Source organism: Dipodomys merriami, unplaced genomic scaffold (assembly GCF_024711535.1).
Source record: "Dipodomys merriami isolate MVZ:Mamm:240054 unplaced genomic scaffold, mDipMer1.0.p SCAF_266, whole genome shotgun sequence".
In the NCBI taxonomy this organism is placed as follows: Eukaryota; Metazoa; Chordata; class Mammalia; order Rodentia; family Heteromyidae; genus Dipodomys; species Dipodomys merriami.
Window position 1 is genome coordinate 394,541 of NW_027204115.1, and position 24,774 is coordinate 419,314.

General features: G+C 47.6%; 2 long non-coding RNA genes and 1 other non-coding gene across 4 annotated transcripts; 2 read left to right on the plus strand and 1 right to left on the minus strand.

The window, feature by feature from the left end:
* Positions 1 to 1,243: 1,243 nt before the first annotated feature.
* LOC138837198 (uncharacterized) lies at positions 1,244 to 5,580 on the minus strand. Of its 2 annotated transcripts, none has more exons than XR_011375230.1 (6): positions 5,457 to 5,580; positions 4,311 to 4,351; positions 4,087 to 4,110; positions 3,126 to 3,155; positions 2,726 to 2,767; positions 1,244 to 1,355 (listed from the first exon to the last, which is right to left on the minus strand). It is a non-coding gene; the product is annotated as an uncharacterized lncRNA (long non-coding RNA). The 2 variants fall into 2 exon arrangements; XR_011375231.1 differs by having other exon boundaries at positions 2,508 to 2,767.
* Positions 5,581 to 5,856: 276 nt separating this feature from the next.
* Positions 5,857 to 15,964, plus strand: LOC138837199 (uncharacterized). Its single transcript, XR_011375232.1, has 9 exons — positions 5,857 to 6,205; positions 11,168 to 11,320; positions 12,021 to 12,090; positions 12,281 to 12,368; positions 13,256 to 13,390; positions 13,704 to 13,771; positions 14,266 to 14,398; positions 15,644 to 15,763; positions 15,919 to 15,964. It is a non-coding gene; the product is annotated as an uncharacterized lncRNA (long non-coding RNA).
* A 5,319-nt stretch (positions 15,965 to 21,283) lies between these two features.
* LOC138837208 (U6 spliceosomal RNA) lies at positions 21,284 to 21,390 on the plus strand. The gene has a single exon (XR_011375251.1). It is a non-coding gene; the product is annotated as a U6 spliceosomal RNA (small nuclear RNA).
* Positions 21,391 to 24,774: the final 3,384 nt, after the last annotated feature.

The window sequence follows — 24,774 nt, forward strand, 5'->3', positions numbered from 1 at the left end:
CACCTAGATTCACACCTGATTGGCTTATTCCATGAAAGCCCTCCCTCACTTTCCTAATTCCCTTGTCATTGGTCCAGCTGTAAGACACGCCCCCTAGCCCCCCCCACAAATCCAACTCGCTGCTGATTGGACCTCACACCACAGTCCTGCTCCTAACTACATGAACTCGGATTCAGATTGGCCCAGCGGGATTGGAGATGTGGGGTACCTGGATGTTGGACCACTCTGGGGGGGGTGGTTGGGTGGATGGATGGGTGGATGACCAGGCCTGCAAACTCTTCCCCTTCTGTGCCTGTCCCAGGGGACCCCAATGACCTCTCCAGGGATTGACCCAGGTGGGCCTATATCTCCTTATTGCAGTAGGATAAGTCATGTCGGAGGTCTGTGTCTCCCTAGGCCTAGGATGCATTGCACCTGCATGATATCCAGGTCTTCTCTGGAGGGAGGGCCCCATTGGCTTCCCCGGGGACTCCTCCAGCCGCACCCCCTGCTCTGATTGGCTGACACGCCTGTCTCCCACCCAGGGAAGCTGCGGGTCCAGTTCGGCCTCTTCCTTGGGTGAGGTTAAAAGGCAGGGCGTGCTGTCCATCATCTCTGGGCCCCACCCCCTGCCAAGCCAATAGCTGGAGACTCGATCTGTGTGAAGCCACGCCCCTTCGTGGCTAGTTCTGTGGACTCTGTTTATGCCCATCACCCAGAGGTCCCGCCCACTAGTGAATGTATGGGCGTAGGGGCTGTCCTTCACTTCCAGGTCCCGCCTCCTGGCTGTTGGAAGGCCACAGGGGCTGTCTGTCTCTTCCAGGTCCTGCCCCTGGCTGTTGGAAGGCCATAGGGGCTGTCTGTCACCTCCAGGCCCCGCCCCCTGGCTGTTGAAAGACCACAGGGGCTGTTTGTCTCCTCCAGGTCCCACCCTCTGGCTGTTGTGTGGACATTTGTCCTGTCTGTAACCTTCAGGCCACGCCCCCTTGCAATTAGATGGCCACACGGGCTGTCATTCACCTCCAGGCCACGCCTCCTACGCCATCTTACGTCATGTCAAGCCGAGGCCCCGCCCACAAGTGACTGACGGGACGCTCTAGCTGTCCATCACAATCCTGTCCCGCCCTGCGCCTGTCTCCACACTGCACAGACGCCAGAGGGGAAGGAAACGCTGGGCATGTGCAGGGAGTGGCTCCAAAGGGGCGGAGCCTACGCATGCACAATGGAAAGATGGGTTGGGCAGACAGGCCTGACAGCGCGCATGCACACTTTATGTTGATTTTATTCGTCCTTCCCCCTCCAGGCTCCTTCCACTTCTGCTTCCACCTGCTGCTTGAGGCCCCAGGTTCGAATCCAGCCTCACACCGGGGCGGGGCCTGGTGGGGGAGGGGAGGCACAAGCTGCAGCCACCCGCGGGGGATCATGTGAGGCCCCGCCCCACGCCTCTCCTCATCCGAGCACCCTGGGAGGGGGTGGTTCCCACCTGCATCCTGGCCCGCGCCCCGGAAGCAGCGTCTGCGACCTCCAGACTAGAAGTAGGTGATGGCGGCACCCACCAGGGCCACGACCACCACGGACACGATGGGGGACACGACATGGGCCAGCGCGCTGCCTGGAGGGGGCGGGACTGGACCCGGAAGTGCGGGGGAGAACACACCCGGGAAGGGCGGTGGGGCGTCTCCCTGCAACTTCCGGTCGGGAAGTGCCCAGAAACAGGAAGTGAGCCAAGGTGAAGGGGGGGGACAAGGGTGCCTGACTGGAAGTGCTATCACAGCCTTGACTGGAAGTGTCCATGAACAGGGACCGGAAGTGCCCATAGTCAAGACCAGAAGTTGTTATATACTAGGGACCGGAAGTCTCCACAGTCAAGACCGGAAGTTCCTACACACTAGGGACTGGAAGTGCCCTTCCAATCAGGATCGGAAGTGCCTTTCCCATCAGGACTGGAAGTTTCTCTACACTAGGGACCGGAAATCACCAGTCAGGATGGGAAGTTCCTATGTACTAGGGACTGGAAATCTCCACAGTCTAAACCGGAAGTTCCTATACACTAGGGACCAGAAGTTCCCATAGTCAATACCAGAAGTTCTTATACACTAGGGACCGGAAGTTCCTCTACACTAGGGACTGGAAGTGCCCTTCCAATCAGGACCAGAAGTTCCTATACACTAGGGACCGGAAGTGCCCTTCCAATCAGGACCGGAAGTTCCTGTACACTTGGACCAGAAGTCCCCATAGTCAAGACCAGAAGTTGTTATATACTAGGGACCGGAAGTCTCTACAGTGAAGACCGGAAGTTCTTATACACTAGGGACCGGAACTCCCCATCGTCAGGGCCGGAAGTGCCCATAGTCAGGACCGGAAGTTCCTATATACTAGGGACCAGAAGTGCCCAGTCAAGACCGGAAGTTCCTATACATTAGGGACTAGCAGTCCCTAGTCGGAACTGGAAGTTGTTATATACTAGGGACTGGAAGTTCCCGATCAGGACTGGAAGTTCCAATACTCTGGACCGGAAGTTCACATACTGTCAGGAGTGGAAGTTCTCATGCAGGCCGGAAGTCCCAAGACAATCTGTACTGGAAGTCCCCAGGAACTCAGAGACCGGAAGTTCCTTTTCTCTCCGGACCGGAAGTTTGCACTGAGACCGGAAGTGGAGGCGGCAGCGGTCCTGAAGGCCGTGGGTCACACCCGGGCCCAGATCACGAGGGACCGGAAGTGGGGCGGTCGAGGGGGCGGGACTTACCTTGGGGGGGGTCTCCGTGGATCACATGTTCATTGCCAGCACCTGGGGGAGAGGGGGAGGAGAGACGCGGCCCTGGGAGCTCGGCCTCCACATCTGGGTCCCTACATCCGGGTTCCCTACATCCAGGTCCCTACATCCGGGTCCCCACATCTGAATTCCTACATCCGGGTCCCTCCATGCAGGTCCTTACATCTGGGTCCTTACATCAGGTCTCTACATCCAGGTCCCTACATCCGGGTTCCTTACATCCGGGTCCCTACTTCTGGGTCCCTACATCCGGGTCCTTACATCCAGGTTCCCTACATCCAAGTCCCTACATCCAGGTCCCTACATCCCTTCCTCCTCATTCGCATCTTCTACATCCGGGTCTCCTCCCCCTGCCTTGGTTTCCCTGTCTTACCGTGTGAGCCTCCATAGCCTCCACCGCCACCTGTGAACAGAGGGGGCGGGGTCAGCCCGGCTTCCACATCGGGTTCCCTACATCTGGGTCCTTACATCGGGGTACTCACATCCGGGTCCCTACATCTGTGATCCCATGTCTGGGTCCCTACATCTGGGCCTCTACATCCGGGTCTCCACACTGGGGTCTCCACATCCGGGTCTCTACATCCGGGTCTCCACACTGGGGTCTCCACATCCGGGTCTCCTCATCCAGGTCTCCACACTGGGGTCCCTACATCCGGGTCTCTACATCCAGGCTTCCACATCCAGGTCCCTACATCCGGATCTCTACATCTGGGCCTCCTCACTGGGGTCTCTACATCCACGTCTCTACACTGGAGTCTGCACATCCGGGTCTCCATACTAGGGTCTCTACATCCGGGTCTCCACACTGGGGTCCCTACATCCGGGCCTCTACATCTGGGTCTCCACATTGGGGTCTCTACATCCAGGCTTTCACATTCGGGTCCCTACATCTGGGTTTCCATGTCTGGGTCCCTACATCCGGGTCCCCAAATCCGGGCCTCCACACTGGGGTCCCTAAATCTGGGCCTCTACATCCGGGCCGCTCCATCCCCAGCCTCCACATCCGGGCCTCCCCCCCTTCCATGTCCTCATGTCCTGCGCCTGGCAGGGGTCGGGGCTGGGGTGGAGGCCGGCATCGGGGCGGGAGGTGACGTCTGCGGGGAGAGAGCAAGGGAAGATGGAGGCCGGCCTCCCCCCCTTACCCCCTTCCTTCCCCTGATCCCTGACCCCCCTGACCCCTCCTGACCCGCCCACCTCCATCCCGACCCGGGGGTCGCGGCCTGGGCGGGTTGAGCAGCTGCGGGTACAGCCCTGTGTGCCAGGAGTGGGCCATGCCTCAGCTTCCCCACCCTGAGTGGGCCTGGTGTGGGGAAGGGGGGGAGGACCGCACTCACCTGAGCTGGGCTTCGGGGTGGGATCTGCGGGCGAAGAGAGAGAGGGTGGTGACCCCTGACCTCCCCTGACCCCTCCCTGACCCCCCCTGACCCCTGAACCCAAGGCCTTAGTGGGTGGCAAAGGGTCACATGGGATTCAGGCCCACAGCTGGATCAAGGCCCCACATGAGGCCTAGCGGCCAGGGTGAAGCCATGGGGGGGAAAGGTGAGAGGTCAGGACTCACTGGGTCATCCAGGGCGTCGGCGAGGTCAAAGTCAGCCTGGCCTGAGGGGGGAAGAGGATGGGTGCTGGGGACGGACGGATGGGGAGACAGACAGACACAGAGACGAACAGACAGACAGACCGAGAGGATGACACACGGACAGACAGACAAGGGATGGACAGATGATCAAGACAGGACAGACAGATGACAGAAGAAGCAGATGGACAGCCAGGTGGACAGAACAAGAGGCAGACAGACAGAGAGGAAGACATGGACAGAGAGGAGACAGACAGACAGACACAGGACAGATAGACCCAGACAGAGAGACTGAGAGGCAGGCAGACAGACAGACAGACACAGAGATGGACAGACAGACAGACCAAGAGGATGACACATGGACAGACAGACAGACAGAGCCAGAGGCAGATGGACAGACAGACAGACAATGAGACAGACAGAGAGGAGACGGACAGACACATGGACAGATAGGGGCCCAGACACAGATGGACCTGCAGACAGACAGAGACAGACAGATGCAGAGACCGAGGGACAGACAGACAGACAGACAGACAGACAGACAGACAGACAGACAAGGGATGGATGGATGACCAAGACAGAACGAATAGATGGACGGACAGACAGACAGGAGAAGCAGATGGGCAGCCAGGTGGACAGAAAGACCAAGAGGCAGACAGACAGACTGCGAGGAGACAGACAGCCAGACAGACCGAGAGGAGATGGACAGACTGACAGAAGCAGATGGACAGAGACACAGACAGACAGACTGAGACACAGATGGACAGACAGACAGACAAACAGACACAGAGACAGACAGGCCAACAGGACCAGGCCCTGGCCTCCAACAACCTGGCCCGACCTGAAAATCCACTGCCACCTCCCCACCCCACAACCCCAGCCCAGCCCCACGCCCTGAAGGGGGGGACCCGAAACCACCAGGAGAGGGGGGGAAACTAGAAACCACCAAAGAGGGACAACTGGAAACCACCAAACTGGGGAGGGAACTAGAAACCACCAAGGTGGGGGAACTAGAAACCACCAAAAAGGAGAGAACTAGAAATCACCAAGGGAAGAACTAGAAACCACCAAGGGGGGAGAACAAGAAACCACCAAAGAGAGTGGGGGAACTAGAAACCACCAAGGCCTCACCCCGGCCTCCTGGGCCCAGGCCGCAGAGCAGGGCGGCCAGCAGCAGCAGCAGCAGCAGCACAGGTCCTCCTTGAAACTTATAAGGCTATGGTCAAAGTCACCCTAAGCAGGAAAGTCCTTGAAACCCCTGTCCAAATTCAGTGCCAACAAAGCCAGAAGTAGAGCCGTGTGGCTTCACTAGTTGAGGCTAGCCTTGAGAAAAGCAGTTCATGGACTGTGCCCAGATCCTGAGTTCAAGGTCTGGGACTGCCAACAAACAGACATACACAACAATCTGTGCAGCCATCCAGCTAAAGCACGTCACCCTCTTGTCCCCAACTGAATTGGACAGAGTTCCCTGGGAAAGGGGCTGGGGGAGCCACTGTCATCTTGACTCTGCCCATTCTGCATGCATCACAGGATTCCGGCCACACCCCCATTATTTCATGGTTCTTTTTGACCAATGGGATACAAGAATAGTGGCCATGCCCACATTCCATGCTGCCTGGTAGATGGACTAGGCTCTATTAGAACACTCGGAGGCTGAGATCCACAGGGGGAAAATCCTGCCACAGGAGCATGGGCCCGCTGCAGGCACCCGGGCCACCAGGCAGCTCAGTGACAGACTGAGCTGGAGCCACAGGCCCTCTGCCCCATGAGCTGCCACCACAGCATGCATGGGGATGGGAAGAGGGACACATGGGCATCTGAAAAGAAAATCTGCTTCCTCCATGACCTACCTGATGAGGTGGACTTCCAGAGTCCAACAGGTGAGCTCCACCATTGATGCAGCCAGATTTCGGCACACATCCGAACCATCGAGGAGTCCCTCATGGTATGTAAAGAGCAGAGGTTGGTCTTGAGTGAGCTGTGTTGGGAGAAAGCCCAGTGCATGCACTGGCTGTCCCAGGAGAAGATGGAGAAGAGGACAGTGCTGTGGGAGCTGCTGTTGCTCCTCACAGGGGAAGGCACAGACAGCAGTCCCCAGATGCCAGCACAGGCTGAGCTCCCCACCACCAGCACTGCTTCAGATGTCTCAGGGCCTGTGGTAGGTGAAATGAGGGAGGAGCAGAAAGGTTTTGAAGAATTGCAACTTGAAGACAGCATGGAAACTGCCAGAGGAGAGGTCAGGGTTCCCGACCCCATAGTGGACTCCCCCAAGGAGTATGTCCTGCCCCAGATGCCCCACATCCAGATCTGCCCACAGCTCCCAGGCTCAGAGGAGGAGTGCTCCCCCACTTTCTCCTATAAACTGATGTGGATGATGACTCTCTATGTGACATACTGACTCTCATAAGCCTTGGCAGCCACCAGAAGTAGGTGGCCAGGTGGCTTTCTCTCAGGCCTCCATCAGCCGGGTGATGGGAAGGTTAAACTGGGGGTCAGGTAGGGCAGAGGCTGCCAGGAGGTGGCCCAAACTCAAGGGTTATCTAATGGCCCATTGGTGGCCAGGAAAGAGGCCCATGTTATGCTTATCACAAAGAATAAATTGTTTTCAAAGCAAAATAAAAAGCCACCAACAAAGATTTGTTCTTCCAGTCCTGGGGCTTGAACTCAGGGCTTGGCCATTGTCCTGAGCTCTTTTTGATCAAGACTGGCACTCTACCAGTTGAGCCCCACCTCCCTTTCCAGCCTTTTCTGTGTGGAATAGAACCCAGGGCTTCAGGCATGCTAGGTGACCACTCTACCACTGAGCCACATTCTCAGCTAGGATGATTCTCCCCCCTCCCAAACCCATATGGCAATTCCTCAGATAAATAGGAAGTAGGTGGTGGTGTATGCATCAAATACCTAGGCCAGCAGCCATCAGGCTTAGTGGGAAAAGATTGTAGTGTAGAAATCTCTGATTTTGCATGCACGTGGTGTGTGTGTGTGTGTGTGTGTGTGTGTGTGTGTGTGTGTGTGTGTGTGTGTGTGTGTGTGTGTGTGTGAACTCAGGGCATAGGCTCTATCCCAGAGTTTTCTTGCTCAAGGCTAGTGCTCTACCACTTGAGCCACAGCCCCACTTGCTTTTGGATGGTTAATTGTAGGTAAGAGTCTCAAGGGCTTTCCTGTCCAGGGTGGCTTTGAATCATGATGGGGGCCCCAAGGAAGCAAGAGTAAACACAACTCTCAAGTACTATCCCTATGGTGGGCTACTCCTGCACCCTGGGGGCCAGATGTGAAACATGAGGCCCTGTGCCATCATCCTCTAGAGTTCAATTTGGGGAAGTGACCAGAGCCAAGCTGACTTTTGCTCACCCTGATTGCTGATGCCAGAGCAGGTCTGTTCCACCCTAGGCCAAGAGAGCTCCTGGAAGCCTGGCTTACCACGGGCACAAAAAAGGGAGAGGTCAGCTCCAGGCTGAGCTAAGAGCCTTTGCCCACGGATACCCCAACTTGGCCTTACTTATCACCATAAGACCTGCCAAAGAACAACCCAAAAAAACAAAATTGGAGCTGTGCCTCCAAGTGGTAGAGCTCTAGCATTGAACCAAAGAGCTCAGGGACAGGGCCCCCAAGCTTTGAGTTCAAGACCCCAGCTGACCTTCCCCCATAAACCACAGGTTGTCTAAATGTGAATTAGTATGATTTGTGCAGTATTTCTGAAGAATGGTGATACTGAAGAAAGCACCCTAATTCTAATGACAGCTGAACTTGTGACATACAGCTATGTGCTGAGTCCTTCACAGGGCACTATTTGCTGGGTCCTTCCCACATGGGGAGTCCTCAAAAAGGTGCTGTTTGGTGAGTCATCCCAAAGGGTGCTATGTGCTGAGTCCCTGAGAAGAGTGGGCCATCCTGGGTTTTTCAAAGGGTGCTGTGTGCTGAGTCCATTACACAACGTACTGTATGCTGAGTCCCTCAAAAGGTGTGGTGAGCTACTGCATCCCAAAGGGTCCTGCTATGTGCTGAGCCCTTGCGAAGAGAGGGATGAGGTGAGTTTTTTGAGTGCTGTGTGCCGAGTCCTTTACACAGGGGGCTGTGTACTGTACTTCAAATGGTGCTGTTTGCTGATTGCTTCCACAGTATGGTATGTGCTGAGCCCTTCAAAATTGTTCTATGTGCTGATTTTTTTGAAGGGTGCTGTGCACTGGATGTTTTACACAGGGTGCTTTATACTCAGCCCTTCAAAGGGTGCTGTTTGCCGAGTACTCTACCCAGCATACTACATGCTGAGTCCTCAAAGGGAGCTGTGTGCTGAGTCCTTTACACAGGGTGCTTTGTGCTGTTTTTGGAAGTGTGCTGTGTGTTGAGTCATCCCAAAGGGTGCTATGTTCTGAGTCCTTGAGAGGTAGTTATCCCCAACACTCACACACACACACACAAACACACATACACACACAAGTTTCACTATGCACCTGCTTGGTGTGTGGAGTGGAGGGGGATGGAGGAGAGTCTCCTCCAGGGGTGGGGCTGAGGGGAGAGTTGATCTCCCGGACCAGTACTGGGGGTGGGGGGTAGTGCTGAGCTGAGGTAAGGCTGCAATTGCCATGGTCTGGAAGCCTCAGGGCCCAGTCAGGGCTGCAATTGTGGCCAGGGCTGGGGGGCTGGGCCCAGGGGAGGAGGGGCAGGGCCCAGGGGCACACTTTGGTGGCAGCAATGGCCAGGGGCCCAAGGGGGCAGGGGTGTGTGCGCAGCAGGGGCGGGTTGGCCCAGGAGAGGAGTGTGGGGCAGAAACAGAGCTGGGAGAAGAGCGAGCATGAACACAAGCACCAGTGGAAACGGCTTCAGTGGCTGGCGGCTGCTCCGATCATAGCGTGGGTCCTGGCCGGTTGCATAGAGCATGCAGAGCCTGCATGGCAGGCTATGGCCGCGTGTAGCCCCTCGGAGACGTAGCAGCCATGGCGGCCTTGAGTCTGAGGTCCTGGTTAGGGGAGCACGGGAGAGTCAGCAGCTGCTGAGGCAGAGACGGCGGCCACAGGGGAGGAGGCCATTGAGGGGGCGACAGCGGTTGAGGAGAAGGAGAAGAGGCTGAGCGCTGCCCGGCCATGCACCAGCAGACACCCCCGCTCCTTCCCAGCAGCGCTGCCTTTCAAACATGGTGCTGCAGGCTCGGACTGGTGGAGCCTCTTGCAGTCACCTGGCGGAGATGGCGCACCCCTGTGGGGCTTGTGGCCTTGACTTGGTCCCCGCCCCAGGTCCTCAGACTCAGGTCGCACACCCAGAGTCGCAGCCTACAGCTTCTCCCAGCAGCTCACGTGAGTGGCCGCCCTGCAGGCCAGCACCTGGCGTGACCCCTGCACCTTGTGACTCCACCACTCTACCCCTTCCACCCCACCCCCGCGGACCCTGAACCTTACCTCTCGCCTCCCCTCTCCTGTCCTACCTGCATCTCCCCAGCACCCCACAGTCCGCCCTGGCTCTGCCACAAATGCACCCCAGGGGTGGGGGTTGGAGCTGGGTGTTGACCTGGGGATCCCAACCCCATCCCTAGCATCCAGTGTCCCAGGAAAATGGGAGCTGCAGGGATGGGTGAGGAGCACCCATCCAGGGGCACCACAGAGCCCCTGGTCTGGAGCAGTGGGAGCCACACAGCCATGCATCTGCACCCTTCCTCTCCCTGGTGGGAACCTGCTGCCTTTAGTCAGAGATGGGGAGCAGCACCTCCACACCTGTCTTCTTAGATCTTTTCCTTTTTGCTGGGGAGGGGGGTGTTGGATACAGAAGATAGGCCCCCTTGCTGTGTGAGCCCTTATTTTCTGTGCTCAGTCACCCTTTCACCTGAGGACATTCCCAGAAGAGCCCACTAGAGAGGTGAGGGCACTGGGGTCAGATAGAAAGTGGATATTTGGGAGAAACACACACCCCCTCTGAGAAACATACACCAGCCTGTACCCCCAACCCCAGCTGTCAACAGTTCTGACTGGTTGATCACATTTCCCAGCTCTGCCAGCTTCTGGTAGTGCTCCCAGTCCATCTGGTCTCCTTGTCCTCCCCAAGAATCTGCCAAGTCGCCCCAAAGTATGTAGGCTGAAAGTAGGGACTCTATCCATGTATATAGACTTTAGGACCCCATCAAAGTCCCCAACAACGCCCCCACCCCAGGTCATACACAACTCTGGAGGCACCATGACCCCCTGCTTTGTTTTCTGTCCAGGCTCTGAGGAGCCATGTGTCTCGGGACTCCTTCACCCAGCGTCCTGGCCTAGGGTTTTGGTGAATGAGGAGTCAAAGCTGGATGTTCCCAAGAGGAAGGGGCTGGCAATGGAGAAAGGGGGAGGCAGGATGGTTCTGCATAATTAGAGCATTGTTCCCCTTGGGTGGTTGCCCCTGGTTCTGACAAGGGAACCCCTCTGCTCAAACTGGTACATTGCTCAGATGAGAAAGTAACAAACTCCAGAAAGGCACTGCTCTGAGTCTGTGTTTATGTGTTTGTGTGTTTGTGTGTGTGTGTGTGTGTGTGTGTGTGTGTGTGTGTGTGTGTGTGTAAGAGAGAGAGATGAGTCTTCTGTCACTGATTTAGATTTGTGTTTGTGTTTCTGTGTGTGTGTGTGTGTGAGTGTGTGTATGTGTGTGTGTGTGTGTGTGTGTGTGTTTGTTGGGAGAGCAGGGAGGATGAGAACAATGAAAATATATTTAAGTCACTGGGTCTAGAAAGAGCAAAAGCATTTTATTTGTTGTTCTTTTTTCATTAATGCCCATTAGGAGACCAGCCACAATTTTTGTTTTCTCTTTCACCGTTTCATGGCTCCTTTAGGGAAGGTTTCAGTAGATGTTCCTTTCCACCTCTTTCTTCCCCTTTCCTGCAGCCCACAGTAACTCCTGGGCCTGAATGGGTCTCCCCTAGGAGGCCTGTGTGAACCACAGACCAGTGTGGACACCTGCTCTTCTGTCTTCAGCCAGAAGGCTCATGAGGCTACTGTGACCACAGCCGCACTCTTCCAGCCAGACAGTCTGCTCTGGTGTGTATAGTTGGAGCTAATTCAAGGTTGGGAATGAGTCTGCCAAACATAAATAGGGAACGAGATGGGGGTAGTAGGGCAGGGGCTGTGAATCTAGGAGGGTCTGGGAAGTGACGATCGGTGTGACATGGCAGATGGTTCACCACGACCAAGGATGAGAGGGGAATCTTACCCAGGGTATTGGCGGTGTACATCTTGGCAGGGGGCTCCAGGCCCCCAATGGTGGCATGGATTCCCTCCAGGGGCAGTGTACTGGTGGGCAGTCCTCCCTGGAGTTCTGCAGACTCCAATCTGTGTCCCTCCTGGGCTGTTTCCAGCTGCGCAATGGTAGGCAAGTGTGTTCCCTCTGCTGGAGCCTACTTGGGATCAGGACATGGCAGTTACCTGAGGCTCTCTGAATGCCATTTTCTATAACCTGCTGTAGGCTGTCTGGAAGGAAAAGGGGACCACTGACTTTGGAACCCTTTAAGTTTGATTGGGACATGTGAAATGCCAGCTTTTCCAGGTTTTTTCCTTGAAGCTGGCAATTTCTACTAATGCTTGGGATTCTTGGTCAAATTAGATGGACCATTTCAGCCACCAAACAATGACATTCAAGCAGCACAAGCAGAGTTCCCAAGCCAGATGGTCTCCTGCTATGAACGTCGTGCCTTGACTGCCTTTCTCTGACAGCTGCCGATACTTCTCCACCTCTCTCTAGGGTGATCACTACAGTTGAGGATGTCATGGGGAGCAGAGATTGTGACCTTGTTATCTGCAGCCTACTAGCTGTGAGTAGAGACAATTCCCAGGAACTGTACTGGACTCTGGGAGATTCAGAGACCTGGGATGCCTCAGGAGTCCTATCTCTGGAACATGAAACTTGGGGGCCAGATATGGTGGACCATCCTGTCTGGCCCCAGGGAGTGGAGAGGAGGCCCCTTGAGCCAGGCTTTCACCTCAGGGCAACCTTGTTCACAGCTGAGTGGGGAATTGAGTGCCACACAGCTGGTCAGTGGCCGGACAGAGATCTTTGAGAAGATAGGCATCCCAGAGGCCCCAAAATACAGTGAGTACATCATGGCTCACATCCTTGGAACCAAAACAGTTAAGTGCGGTGGCACCAGGAGGGTGGGAAGAGGGAGGAGGTAGAACTGTTGGAGAGCTACATCAGGCTTTGCCCCCACCCAGGATGCTTACCTGAATTGGATGGGACTTTTCTGTAGTATTGTCATAGACAGATGCTCATTCGTTTATCCAACAAACTGTTATAGTGTGTGCCAGGTCTTGGTGGGGGAAGAGGAGGGGGTCATACAGGATGAAAGGTTCCAGTGCTGGTTCCACAGCACATGAAGAAATCGTGCAACAAGTGTAGGATTATGAAACAAAACATGGATTTCTTTCATCATTAACCTATCCCCATGAGGAAGGGGATCCTTCACTGTATTCAGTCTTGCAGCTGGGGAAAATGAGGCATTGAGAAGCCAGGTGACCTACTCATGACTTCCAGCTGACAGGAAGCTCAGCCTGACTTCTCTGCCATACTTCCTAGGACAGTGGGTGTTATTCAGTCCACTTCTTGTGGTGGGACTTCCACTTTTTCATTTTTGAGGCTTGAATTTGAGGCCTGGATGCTGTGCCTGAGCTCCTTAGATCAAGGCTAGCGCTCTACCACATGAGCCACAGCATCACTTCCGGCTTTCTGTTGGTTCTTTGAGTATAAGAGTCTCACAGACATTCCGGTCTGGGCTAGCTGTGAACCACGATCTTCATATCTCATCCTCCTTTGTAGTTACGATTATAGGTCTGAGCCACCAGCACCTGGCTTAAGTGTAATTCTGGCCCTCTCTTCATCTTTCTTTCTCTCTCATCCCCTCCTCCCCCTCTCCTCTCTCCCTCTCTTTTTCTCTCCCCACTCTTTCCCTCTCTCTCTATCCCTCTCTCTTTCTCTTTCAGGAACTGGTTGAATAGGTGCTGGAGGAGGTGGCCCAGCATCCCCATGTGGCTGGAACCCAAGGTGTCCCTCTCATTCTGGAGGTGGGCTGAGGGTCAGGAGCTGTTTTGCTCAGCCTGTTGAACTAGCTTCATGAGGTAAGCCCCTCTGTACCCCGGCTAGACTGTGATGGCTATTCATTGTCCATCCCTTGATTCCTTCCTCACATCCCTCTGCTACACCGTTGAAGGAAAGTGGATGAGGAGATGTTGCCTTGTCCCCCTGCCCAGCACGATCCTGGGACTCTGACCCATACCCCCACCTATCTGGTCAGGGCCTGGCTATAAGACAATGAAAACATTCCTTGTCTACTACCCTTTGCTGGGGAGTGTAGTTTTGGTTAGGGGGGTGGGGTGCAGAGGAAAGAGCCCAGACCTGACACCTCCCGGAGGACATTTGTTCTTGTGACAGAGCCAAGTCATTGCTATGGATAAGGAGGAAGCCGCATCAGACTGACCCAGAACAATGCTCAAAGATAGGTAGGCTGTTGAAGTATCAAACCCACTCATGTCTGCTTCCTACTCCCAACAAGTAGGTGTAGTGTGGGTGGCCCAGCCCTGGCCTAAGGGATTATAAATGGATGGTGGTGGTCAGAAGCTCATGGCTCCCACCCATCATCCTGGCTGTTCGGGAGGCTGAGGTTTGATGGTCATGACTCAGAGCCAGGCCGGGCAGGAAAGTCCAGGAGATTCTTATCTCCCATAAACTACCTCCCTCCCCAAACCCACACACAAGCCAGATGTGCTGTGGCTCAAGTGGTAGAGCCACAGCCTTGAAAAAAGAATCTCAGGGATAACACCCAGACCCTGAATCCAAGTCCTAAGACTAACACAATCATAAAATAAATGAACAGTGTACAACTTTTATCTGACTACCAAGAAAGATGGATACAGTTTTCTTCTGTACTTGTAGCCAAAGGTAAGGGGCTCCCCTTGATGTTCCCCTAAACCTCTCCTCTCCTTTATCTGTCCAGGCTTAGGTTGCAGGACAGAATTCGGATCATCCCCCTGGATGTGACCTTAGCTACCCTCCCCCAAACACCTTCCTTGGGGTCAGGATCCTGGATACACTCCCTGCTGGGAAGATGAGGCACTGCAGAGATGAGGGTAGGTATCCCCAACACTCTCTCTCTCTCTCTCTCTCTCTCTCTCTCTCTCTCTCTCTCTCTCTCTCTCTCTCTCTCTCTCTCTCACACACACACACACACAAACACAAATACCCCTAAGCCAACTCAGACTAGCCTTTTCCAAAGACACTTTATCTCCTTGGATTAACTGACCTAAGAGAGAATTTTGATCCCCTGTAACTGATTATTTTAACTTTGGCTTGCTAGATGACAGGAGATAAACAGGAGCAAAAAAAAAAAACAACCTTTGGTGCCCATCACCTGGTGCTCAGGCTCATGCCTGTCATCCTGGCTACTCCAGATGCTGAGATCTGAGGATCACAGTTTGAAGCCAGCTATAAGCTGGAAAGCCCGTGAGACTCTACTCTCCATGGAACCACCAAAAAGCTAGAAGTGGAGCTTTGGCTCAAGTGGTAGAGCACCAGCCTTGAGCAATAAAACTCAGAGAGCAGCTCCCAGATCCTCAGTTCAAGCCCACACAAAGAAATGGCCCCATCTTGTTGCCCACACATTGCCAGGGCCTCAAGCCCCCTCTCATGGGGTGTGATACAACACCTGTCCCTGGGTGGTGTATCAGGGCCTCCAGAGATCTGGTGGTGGAATCCAGGCCTTTCCCTTCATGCACTGTCAACCCACACTGGCTGGAAGGCAGAGCCTGACAAGCCGGCAGCCTGCAGAGTGGAGAGGCTCCTGCTCTGCCAAGGTGATCGGAATGGTCTTCTTGGAGGCAGCACTTGAAAAGGGGGTCTTGCTTAACAAGGAGGATCTGACAGGAAGCACAGAGTACAAAGGTGCTGAATATGATGGGCAACACAGCAGAGTATGTTCATTTCTAGCCAGGGCTGCTGTTGAGAGACTCGGTATAGATGTGTGACTTGGTATAGATGTTGGAGACTGTCCTGAGACAGCCTGAGGGGTCATAGAAGAACAGCTATCCAGGGCTGAGATTGTGTCTTAGAGGTAGAGGGCTCACCTAGCATGCAAGAAAGCATGGGTTGGATTCCTAGGTCCTGCATACACAGAAAAAGGTGGAAGTGGCACCGTGGCTCAGGTGAAAGAGTGCTCCCCTAGAGACAAAGAAAGTCGGGGACAGCGCTGGGGCCCTGATGTCAGGCCCTAGGGCTGTCACCATAAAACAGTTCTCCCAGGGACCTTTGTGACAGTTGGATGGCTATGCCCTGAAGCTCTCAGTAGGTCCATCCATGCTTTGTGTCTCCTTTGACAGAGGGGAGCTGGATACTCCTTCTGCCATGGGCACCCCTGGGCCCGGTTATCAGCAACCCTCCCAACGTCTTCCACCGGGACATGGAGCAGCTGGCCCCAGCAAAAAGTATATGCCTATCGGGTAATATTTTGAAGAGTGCATTGGACATATTCTAAATATAATAATTAAGTTGAGCAATTTCACATTGACAGTAATTAACTAGAATAATTTAATGCTAATTGGACAAGTTTGTCTTTCTAAATAAACAAAACCTATTTCTCCTTTTACTTTATCAGGGAAATATCTGAGCAAAAAATGGAAAGAAACATATGACTCTATAACAACTGGAATGAATTTTTGCCTTTTTATTAGCAAATATTAACTTTACACAGTATTTTATTGTGTTATACACATATGTCCATATAATGTAGCTTGCTAAATTTTATTCCTTTTATTAATTTCATTAGCCTATTTTATACTTATGTTTTATTATGTCATACCAACATATTGAATATTTGAACATATTTACTGCACAGTATTTCTCTTCATCTCCTCTCTTACTTTTTTCCAAATTAAATCAGCTTTATCTTTTACACCTGGGTTATTCATTTTATTTTCTGGGTTATTCATATTTTCATATGAGAAATCTAGTATTTGTTTTTTACAGTATGGATAATTTCTTTAATATGAATGTTTCCAGTTCTATTTTTTTTATTTTGAAAATACTGTACAGAGGGGTTCAATTTACATGGACAAGATAATGAGTACATTTCTTATCAAGCATTGTACCCTCCTCCTTTGTTTCCCCTTCCCATCCCTTCCCATCCTTCCCCCACCCCCCCCACCCAATCCTCCCCGCCCCCCTTTCCCGCACGAAAGTTGTAAAGTTCGTTTTCGACATAACGACTTGTACATCTCATTGTTGCAATGGGTCCCCCTGTATCCCTATTTAAACGATTTGTTTTTCCCCTTCCCCTCCACAAATTATACCGACATCAGATACAGTGAAAGCAGGGGTTATACTGTGGGGGAGGGACATACAAAGCAACAAAGAAATAATCTTATAAATGTGTAAGAAACAATCGCATGAAAGAAAAAAACATTTGAATACATATCTTAGGGTTCATTTCCCTAACATCACCTTATCTGACCTTTTCTGCTTGACTCAGACATATACTAGATATTGCATGGGACCTATGTTTCTTTGGGCCTGGCTTACTTCACTTAATATAATTTTTTCCAAGCCTTTCCATTTCCTAACAAATGGGGCAATGTCATTCTTTCTGATGGATGCATAGAATTTCATTGTGTATCTATACCACATTTTCTTGATGCATTCATCTACTGAGGGGCACCTGGGTTGGTTCCATATCTTAGCTATAGTAATTAATGCTGCAATAAATATAATCGTGCTGGTAGCTTTAGTGTGGTCTTATTGGTAAACATTTGGGTAAATACCCAAAAGTGGGATTGCTGGGTCATAGGGGAGCTCTATGTGGAGTCTTTTGAGGAACTTCCATACTACTTTCCAAAGTTCTATCTATTTTCTTGAAGATGATATTATTTCATAATTATGTGTGGCTAAATAGTATATCATTGTGTATATGCATATATGTATTACAATTTCTTTCTTCAATGAGTGATTAGGGAAAATGTAGGTTGATTCTGTAGTTACTTATTTTTTTATGTGAGAGAAGGAAGGATGTATATAATGATGCTTGGAATGAGAAACATGCTCTTTAAGCAGGCACTCTCATATTTGAAACATCCTCTCAGCTACTCTTTCATCAGTATTTTAATAGTGAATTGAATTAAAAGAATAAAATTTATCTACTTTTGCAAAGATTTTTTTTTCAGTACCTATAATATTTTTATTATAATGTTATGTTTACTATGTCATGTGAGTATGGGGATGAATGTGAAGATGAAAATCTAGGAATGTTTGTATACGTAGCTGACTCGAAGGAAACAATGTATGTGAGATACAGGATTCAAATAAAAGTTTGAGACCTGTAAGTTGCTAAATTGATGTATATGTCCAGTTTGTGGTGTGTGATTTCAAGATCGCATTTTGGTAGATTTCATACCAAGTAAGTAGATGTTTCTAACCCCAAATCTTAAGGAATAAAATAATCATTGTCTTAGTATTCCAGACATTGTCATAAGTGGAAAAAATGATTGAAAGTATGATGGGTCAATAGTAAGCCTTTAGACACTCTACATTTTCCCCCAAATCTTCAGATGTACTCTTTGGATATTAATTACAAATGTATTTATAAACATTGATATAATATGATCTTATACATAAATATATGTATATATTATAAATATATCATATATAGTTATATTTTAAATGTGTACCATAAATATTGACTTATATTTAAATGTAATTCATCTCATCATTTATACATATATATATATATATATGCATACTTTTTTTTTTGGTCAGTTGTGGGTCTTGAACTCTGGGCTTGAGTGCTGTCCCTGTGCTCTTCAGCTCAAGGCAAGAGCTCTACCACTTGAGACATTTTGCCACTTACAGTTTTCTGGTGGTTTATTGGAGATAAGAATCTTTGGAATTTCCTGCCTGGGCTGGCATTGAACTGTGACCCTCAAATCTCAGCCTCCTGAGTAGCTAGGATTATAGGCATGAGCCAAGGGCTCCGGGCTATATTTACATCCGAGATTTGTTAGTGGAACAAAGGGTACAGAAACTATTATTCTTATCACAAAATGACTTCACACTTACAGGTATAATTATAAGAAGAAAAACGATAAATATTCACAGTGGCACAAAAATCCCTTAGGTGCCTAACAAGACAGCACGTTTTTCCAGACACTGCATGTGGTGTGAGCTCTTTGCAACCCAAGCAACTGTAGAAGATATTGCACCCTAAACAAAACTGACAATTGCATGAACCCAGTCCTCTATGACAGATTTAGCCAGGCCTATCTTAGAGATTCTTGTTAGGGACATGATGAAAAATTTATAGTTTAGTTGTGATTATAGAACTCTTTTATACATGTCACTCAGCCATTAACTATATTTAACATAGTTCCTTTTGCTCTAACTTATATTTTCATGGCTTAGGAAACTGTTTTTTGTTTGTGAAAACTTAGCTGTTCACTATATAGACATGAGTTTTTAATCCTTGAAATTACTGTCTGCATAGTGTTCTATGAGATGAGCTTCTCTTTACCATATCATAGGAATAAACTTACTCTGATTCAAACTTGGACAACAGCTACCTTGTTCTCTCTCCTAGAAAACCATCTGCATAGACTTCTTTACATGTAAACAGACCCTCATTTACTTGCAAAAGTCTGTCAGTGAGTCAAACCTAACTCACCCAAGTGAGGTGAATTCCTCTGTCATGCTTCCTTTACTTTAAAAATTGTAAGAACTGTACAGCAATGTGCATACTTTTTAATGTGAAGTGTGACTCCTATTTTCCATAATGTGAATCAAGCAGAGGAATCAATTTAAAATGTGAAAGAACCTTACAAAGAGTCTTGGACCTTGAAAATTGACCTGGGTATGAATTTTTGGAGAAATATCCCTTCTAAGACAAAGGACTCAGTTTTTTTTTTTATATTGTGCTGGTACTGGGGTTTGAACTCCTGGCCTTGAGCTCTATCTGGGCTTTAATTCTCAATGTTTGCTCTATACCACCTGAGCCACACCTTCACTTCTTCCTTTTACCACAAGAGCAGAAAAGAATCTCTTAGGTTTATCTACTTAAAATAGCTTGGAGTTGCAATTGTCAAATTTGAACCTACTGAGTATCTAGGTGTAAGCCACTGGTGCTGTGCTAGAACTCACTTCTTAAGAATAAATAATCACAAAAAGAGGTGCAATAAATATTTGTTCAATTATGTATGTGTTGACTGATAAGCCAAATCACTTGCTACTGGAAAAGAAAAAGAGAGAAGATAGAGATTAATATGGAGGAGAGAGACACAAAGAAAGAAGGGATGGGAGGGTAAATGAGTGGAGGGGAGTGAAAGGGAGGATATGAGAGGAGAGGGTAGCTGGGTAGAATTGTCTACTGCTCACTAAGGTATTGTTGGACAATCAATGCCGTTGCATTTATGTAGCCAAAGCTTTATATTTTTGGTAGTAAGTTGATATATAAAATACCAATTTACAGGTAGTAACCTGTTAGTGTGCTTCCTCCTGCACCAAGGAAGCCACAGTTAGGTTACTGTTACAGATAAGGCAAGAGTAAGCAGTTTAAGTTATTCTGAGAAACAATAATTGACATACTAGGAATGTTCCCTTGTATGGTGAAGTCAAGCATCACTCTTTTCCCTGCTACAGTCTTCCTCTCAACAAGAATAGCAAAACCAGAAGAGGAAGGAGATATCTGAGTAATGATCATCTCTCTGTTTACCCTCATCCCTTGGCCTCTCAAACAATAAAGCCAAAGGAGACTTAACCTGAACTAATGGGGAAAATGGGGGGAAAAGTTCAGTCTAACTTATTGTGAAACTTTTAAAATAATTGGGGCAGTATTTCAAATACTGAAATAAAACTTTTTAAATTATTAATAAAAAGTTACTCGAAACTTATTGAAAATTTAAGACTACAGGGCTCACTACAAAGTGGAATCTGCATAGGTAAAACTGACTCGTGCTCCTATCATCAGAAATTGAAGATTGTCCCTAAACATAGACTGCTGAAGTGATAAGCGATGGAAATTCATGATGGATAGCATAATGCTGAGAGCATGGAAATTATTTCCTTTCCATCTTCAGTGTGTAGAGAAGAAAAAAGCTCTATAGGATGGTCCTGAAGGTGCAATTCTAAATTTAGGACAGAAGGTGAATAGTAAAATAGACCTATCTCAGCCATTCAGAGATTAGAAATGTGGAGAAATATATTCATTTATGTGGTCAAACATGGAAGAGAGGATGTGGCAAGCCCATAGCCAAATGCCAAAGGTAGAGATATTTAACAAAACACCATGAATTTGAAACAAGTCTTAAAAGGGGAGCTAGGCTTAGAGGAAATAGGGCAGAAGGATGGAGAGGGAAATGGTGGACTAATACAGTCATAACACTCAATGTACATATGTGAGAATATAAGTAGGAAACTTGAAGGGATAGGTGGGGTTGGGGTAAGGGAAGGAAGAAAAAAGGAAAATTTGACAATGATCCAGATGCACTGAACATTGAAATGCACATACACTCTATTCAACACTGACATGATGAAGCAAAACCCCTTTGCACAACTTGCTAAAGATAAATTTTTTTTGAAGTTTTAATATTAAAAGACCAGAAGCATAAACCTTTAGAGATAAATAAGAGGATAGTATTGACATATTGTTGAGGCTTGTGTTCCCAAAATTGAAACAATTCCCAAAATTGAATATATTTAAAACATTAAAACTTTGAACGAACCTTAACACTTGCTGCAGTGTTCATTATGACAGGTGCCTTGTATAGAATAATTGAATTCCTCCTCCTACACATTTCTTGAACAACAAATATCTGGAATTATTTTGTTTTTGACATGTCAATCTTGACTTTATTCTTAAATGTGTGCTTATGTAAGAAATATATGGTTGTAAAATTTCATGACAATTCTTTTGAACTTCCTTTTTGTTGAATCGTCTAGTTTAATAAAATCCAATTGCACTTTTGATATAAAAATATTTTGTGCTCAATTCAGAATCACATACACTAACATTGGAACGATACAGAGAAGATTAGCATGGCACCTGTGCAAGGACGACATGCAAATTCTTGGAGCGTTCCATATTTTTACAACAACAGATGCTGGAGGGGATGTGGCCACAAGGGAACCATACAGCATTCTTGGTGGGAGTGTAAACTTGTTCAACCACTTTGGAAAGCATTATGGAGGTTCCTCAAACGATTCCACATAAAGCTCCCCTTTGACCCAGCAACCCCACTTTTAGGGATTTACTAAATGATCACAAACAAGACCATACTAAAACTACCAGCTCAACTATGTTTATTGCAGCATTATTTACCATAGCTAAGATATGGAACCAACCCAGCTGTCCCCACTACATGAATGGATCAAGAAAATGTGGTGTATATACACAAGGGAATTCTATGCCTCCATTAGAAAGAATGACATCACCCAATTTGTTAGGAAATGGAAAGACTTGGGAAAAAATTTATTATGTGAAGTAAGCCAAGTCCAAAGAAACAGGTCCCATGGTTTCCCTTATTTTCAATAACGAATATATGTCTAGGGCAAGCAGACAATGTCAAAAACTATGTTCATATGAACAGATATGATGATGTTAAGGGAATTGAACTCCAAGATAGGGAAACAAGTAGTTTTTTGTTTGTTTCTTGCTATTGTTTCTAACATACTTATAATGTGCGATGTGAATTTTTGTTTCTTTGTATGTTCCTCCCCCATGCTATAACCCTTGTTTTCACTGTATTTGAAGTTGGTGCACGTGCCTCTTGTATGTACGCTTCTCTAATTTGGGGAGGGGAAGGGAAAAGATGCATGCGTGCAAACGCATGTGCATGCATGTGTGTTGGCGTGCTCAGAGTTTGAAATCAGGGCTTAAAGGCCATGCTAGGTCTTTCCTCTCTAGGTTGGTGAGGTACTATATGAACTACATTTTCTTTCCTGGGTCTTTGCTAGTTCATTAAAAATTTTGAAAAATAATTTCATGAATTTTTTTGTTTGTTTTGGAAGCCCTGATTGGCTTCCAATGGTTATCCACAGATCTCAGGCTCCTGAGGAGATATCCCAAGTAGATAGGATTATAAGTGTGACTAACCAATACAAGGCTTTCAGAATAATTTTAAAAGTAGAAGAAAATTTACTTCATGGGGGCCTGTTTTATTGTCTCCTACTTTTAAAGCATTTTGCATTGATTAAATGTGAATTTATTTCATTTTTGGATTCTTAAAAGACAGTAAGTGATATTTAAAAGTTTTGGTACTTTTTAAAAAAACTGGAACTGTGGGACAGAAGAAATTTGCCTCTCTTTGGACCTCAATTTAGAAGCTCAGCTCTGTGCATGATAACCCAATGTCACCAACACAGTCTGTGTTGAAGACAAAATGTGACAGAAAACAATCACCATGGGCAATATTTGCTATGCTATTATTTCTTGGAAAATATGAATATTGAATTGAGAGTGTAAGAGAATGGAGAGAATTTACCTACCTTTTGTGTATTGCGGAAAGACTTTTGGAAACTTTGACTCATTTCCTTCCTCACTGTGTGTCTTTGGGCCATGCACTTAATGCCTTTAATTACAATTTTTCCCAACACTAAAATGGTAATAACATTAGCATTATAGCAAATGTTATCTTAAGAATTAAGAGAAATAAAACTTGTAAAATACTTAACATAAACTTCCATGAATGAGCTTTGAGTTTAGCCAGAAGTTTTTTTTAAATACTAAATAGAATGTCATAAGTATTACGGAAACCATTACATGTAGTGAGCAACCAGAAGTAATGTTATCTATTGATCATGCTCTGCTTCCAGGGAAGCCAGGTGGATAACTTCTCATGCTGTAAATCAAACTGGTTATCTTCAGTCTTGTTAGTGTAAAAATATCAGGGACATAATAATGAAGGAATGTTGTAGACTGAGATGAAGTCCAAAAGAAAATGTACAGGGCTGGGAAGGTAGCTCAGTGGTAGACCGCTTGCCTTGCATGTCTGAGGCCCTGGGTTCGATTCCCCAGTACCACATAAGCAAAAAGAAAAAAAAGCCGGAAGTGGTGCTGTGGCTCAAGTGGTAGAGCACTAGCCTTGAGCTGAAGAGCTGAGGGACAGCGCCCAGGCCCAGAGTTCAGGCTCCTTGACCGGATCCCCCCCCCCCCCCAAAAAAAAGAAAATGTACAAAACTGAGAAAACATAAAAGTATCTGAGCAGTATAGTGTGTTTTACATCATTTAAGTTAAATAACAAAGATAAGGAAAACCTAGAAGAATAAATTGTCTTTTTGATATTTTATCATAGGTCTTTCCTCATTCTTGTAGAGGCATCATCAGATGAGAGGAAATGTATTTTTTTTGTTCGCTTCCTTCCATTTATTCTTTTGTTTGAAATCTGAACTACATGAGACAGAAAGAAACGAAGGGAAATTAGTCACACAGGCTTTGGAAAGAAAAATCAACGTAAAATAAAATACATATAGTCTTGTATAAGGTCTAACTAAATTGAGTTATATAGTCTCAAGCATTAACAGAAAATGATTTAATCAATATCATGTTATTGAAAACTAAAAAATGTTAGGAGTTGCTTAATTTTTTCCTTTCTACTACCTTGAATAAATTATTGCTTTTGTATAGAGAGATTAAAGATGAGATTAACAAGAAACTTGATTAAAAATGGACAAAATTTCTGAATAGACATGTTTTCCAAAAAGCCCTGAAAATTGCCAATGGGTTTACAAAGTTGTGTTTAATACAACTTCTATACTGGTTTAATGTTTTGTAAGAAAAAGTCATTAGAGAAATGCAATTCAAAATTACTATGATACTACTTCATAACTACTATAACTCTTATCAAAAAAATCAAAGGAACCAGGTGTGATGGTAAAGGCTTGTAATTCGAAGCTTTTAGGAGGTTGGAGTAAAAGGATTTGGGTCTGAGGTCATCTTGGGTATTGCACACAGTAAAAAACTGCCCTTTAAAAAAACTTTAAAAAAAAGTAATAATGTTGGCTGGTGAGAGTGTGGAGAAAAGGAAAATTTCTTCACTCTTGGTCAAAATACAGGTTAGTACTCTCATTGTAGAAAGTAGTATGCAGTTTTCTAAAGAAATTCAAAGATGAAATATCAACTGACCCACCAATCATGTGATTATTTCTCTCTGAGTAACTCATAAATATATCTGTAGTTCATTGTTATTCACAACAACAGCCAAGATATAAATTGAAGTTCAGTGTTTAACTACAGACTAATAAACAACTGTGGTGCATGCACAAATATATTTTTCTGTTTCATCCTTAAAATAGCAAGAGATTTCTCCCATTAGCCACAACTTACAATCACCTGAAAGATGTATTCTAAATGAGGAAAAATGTTGTCTTCTGATATTTGTAAACACACACACACACACACACACACACACACACACACACACACACACACACACACACACACACACACACACACACACACCAACCTCAAACATTA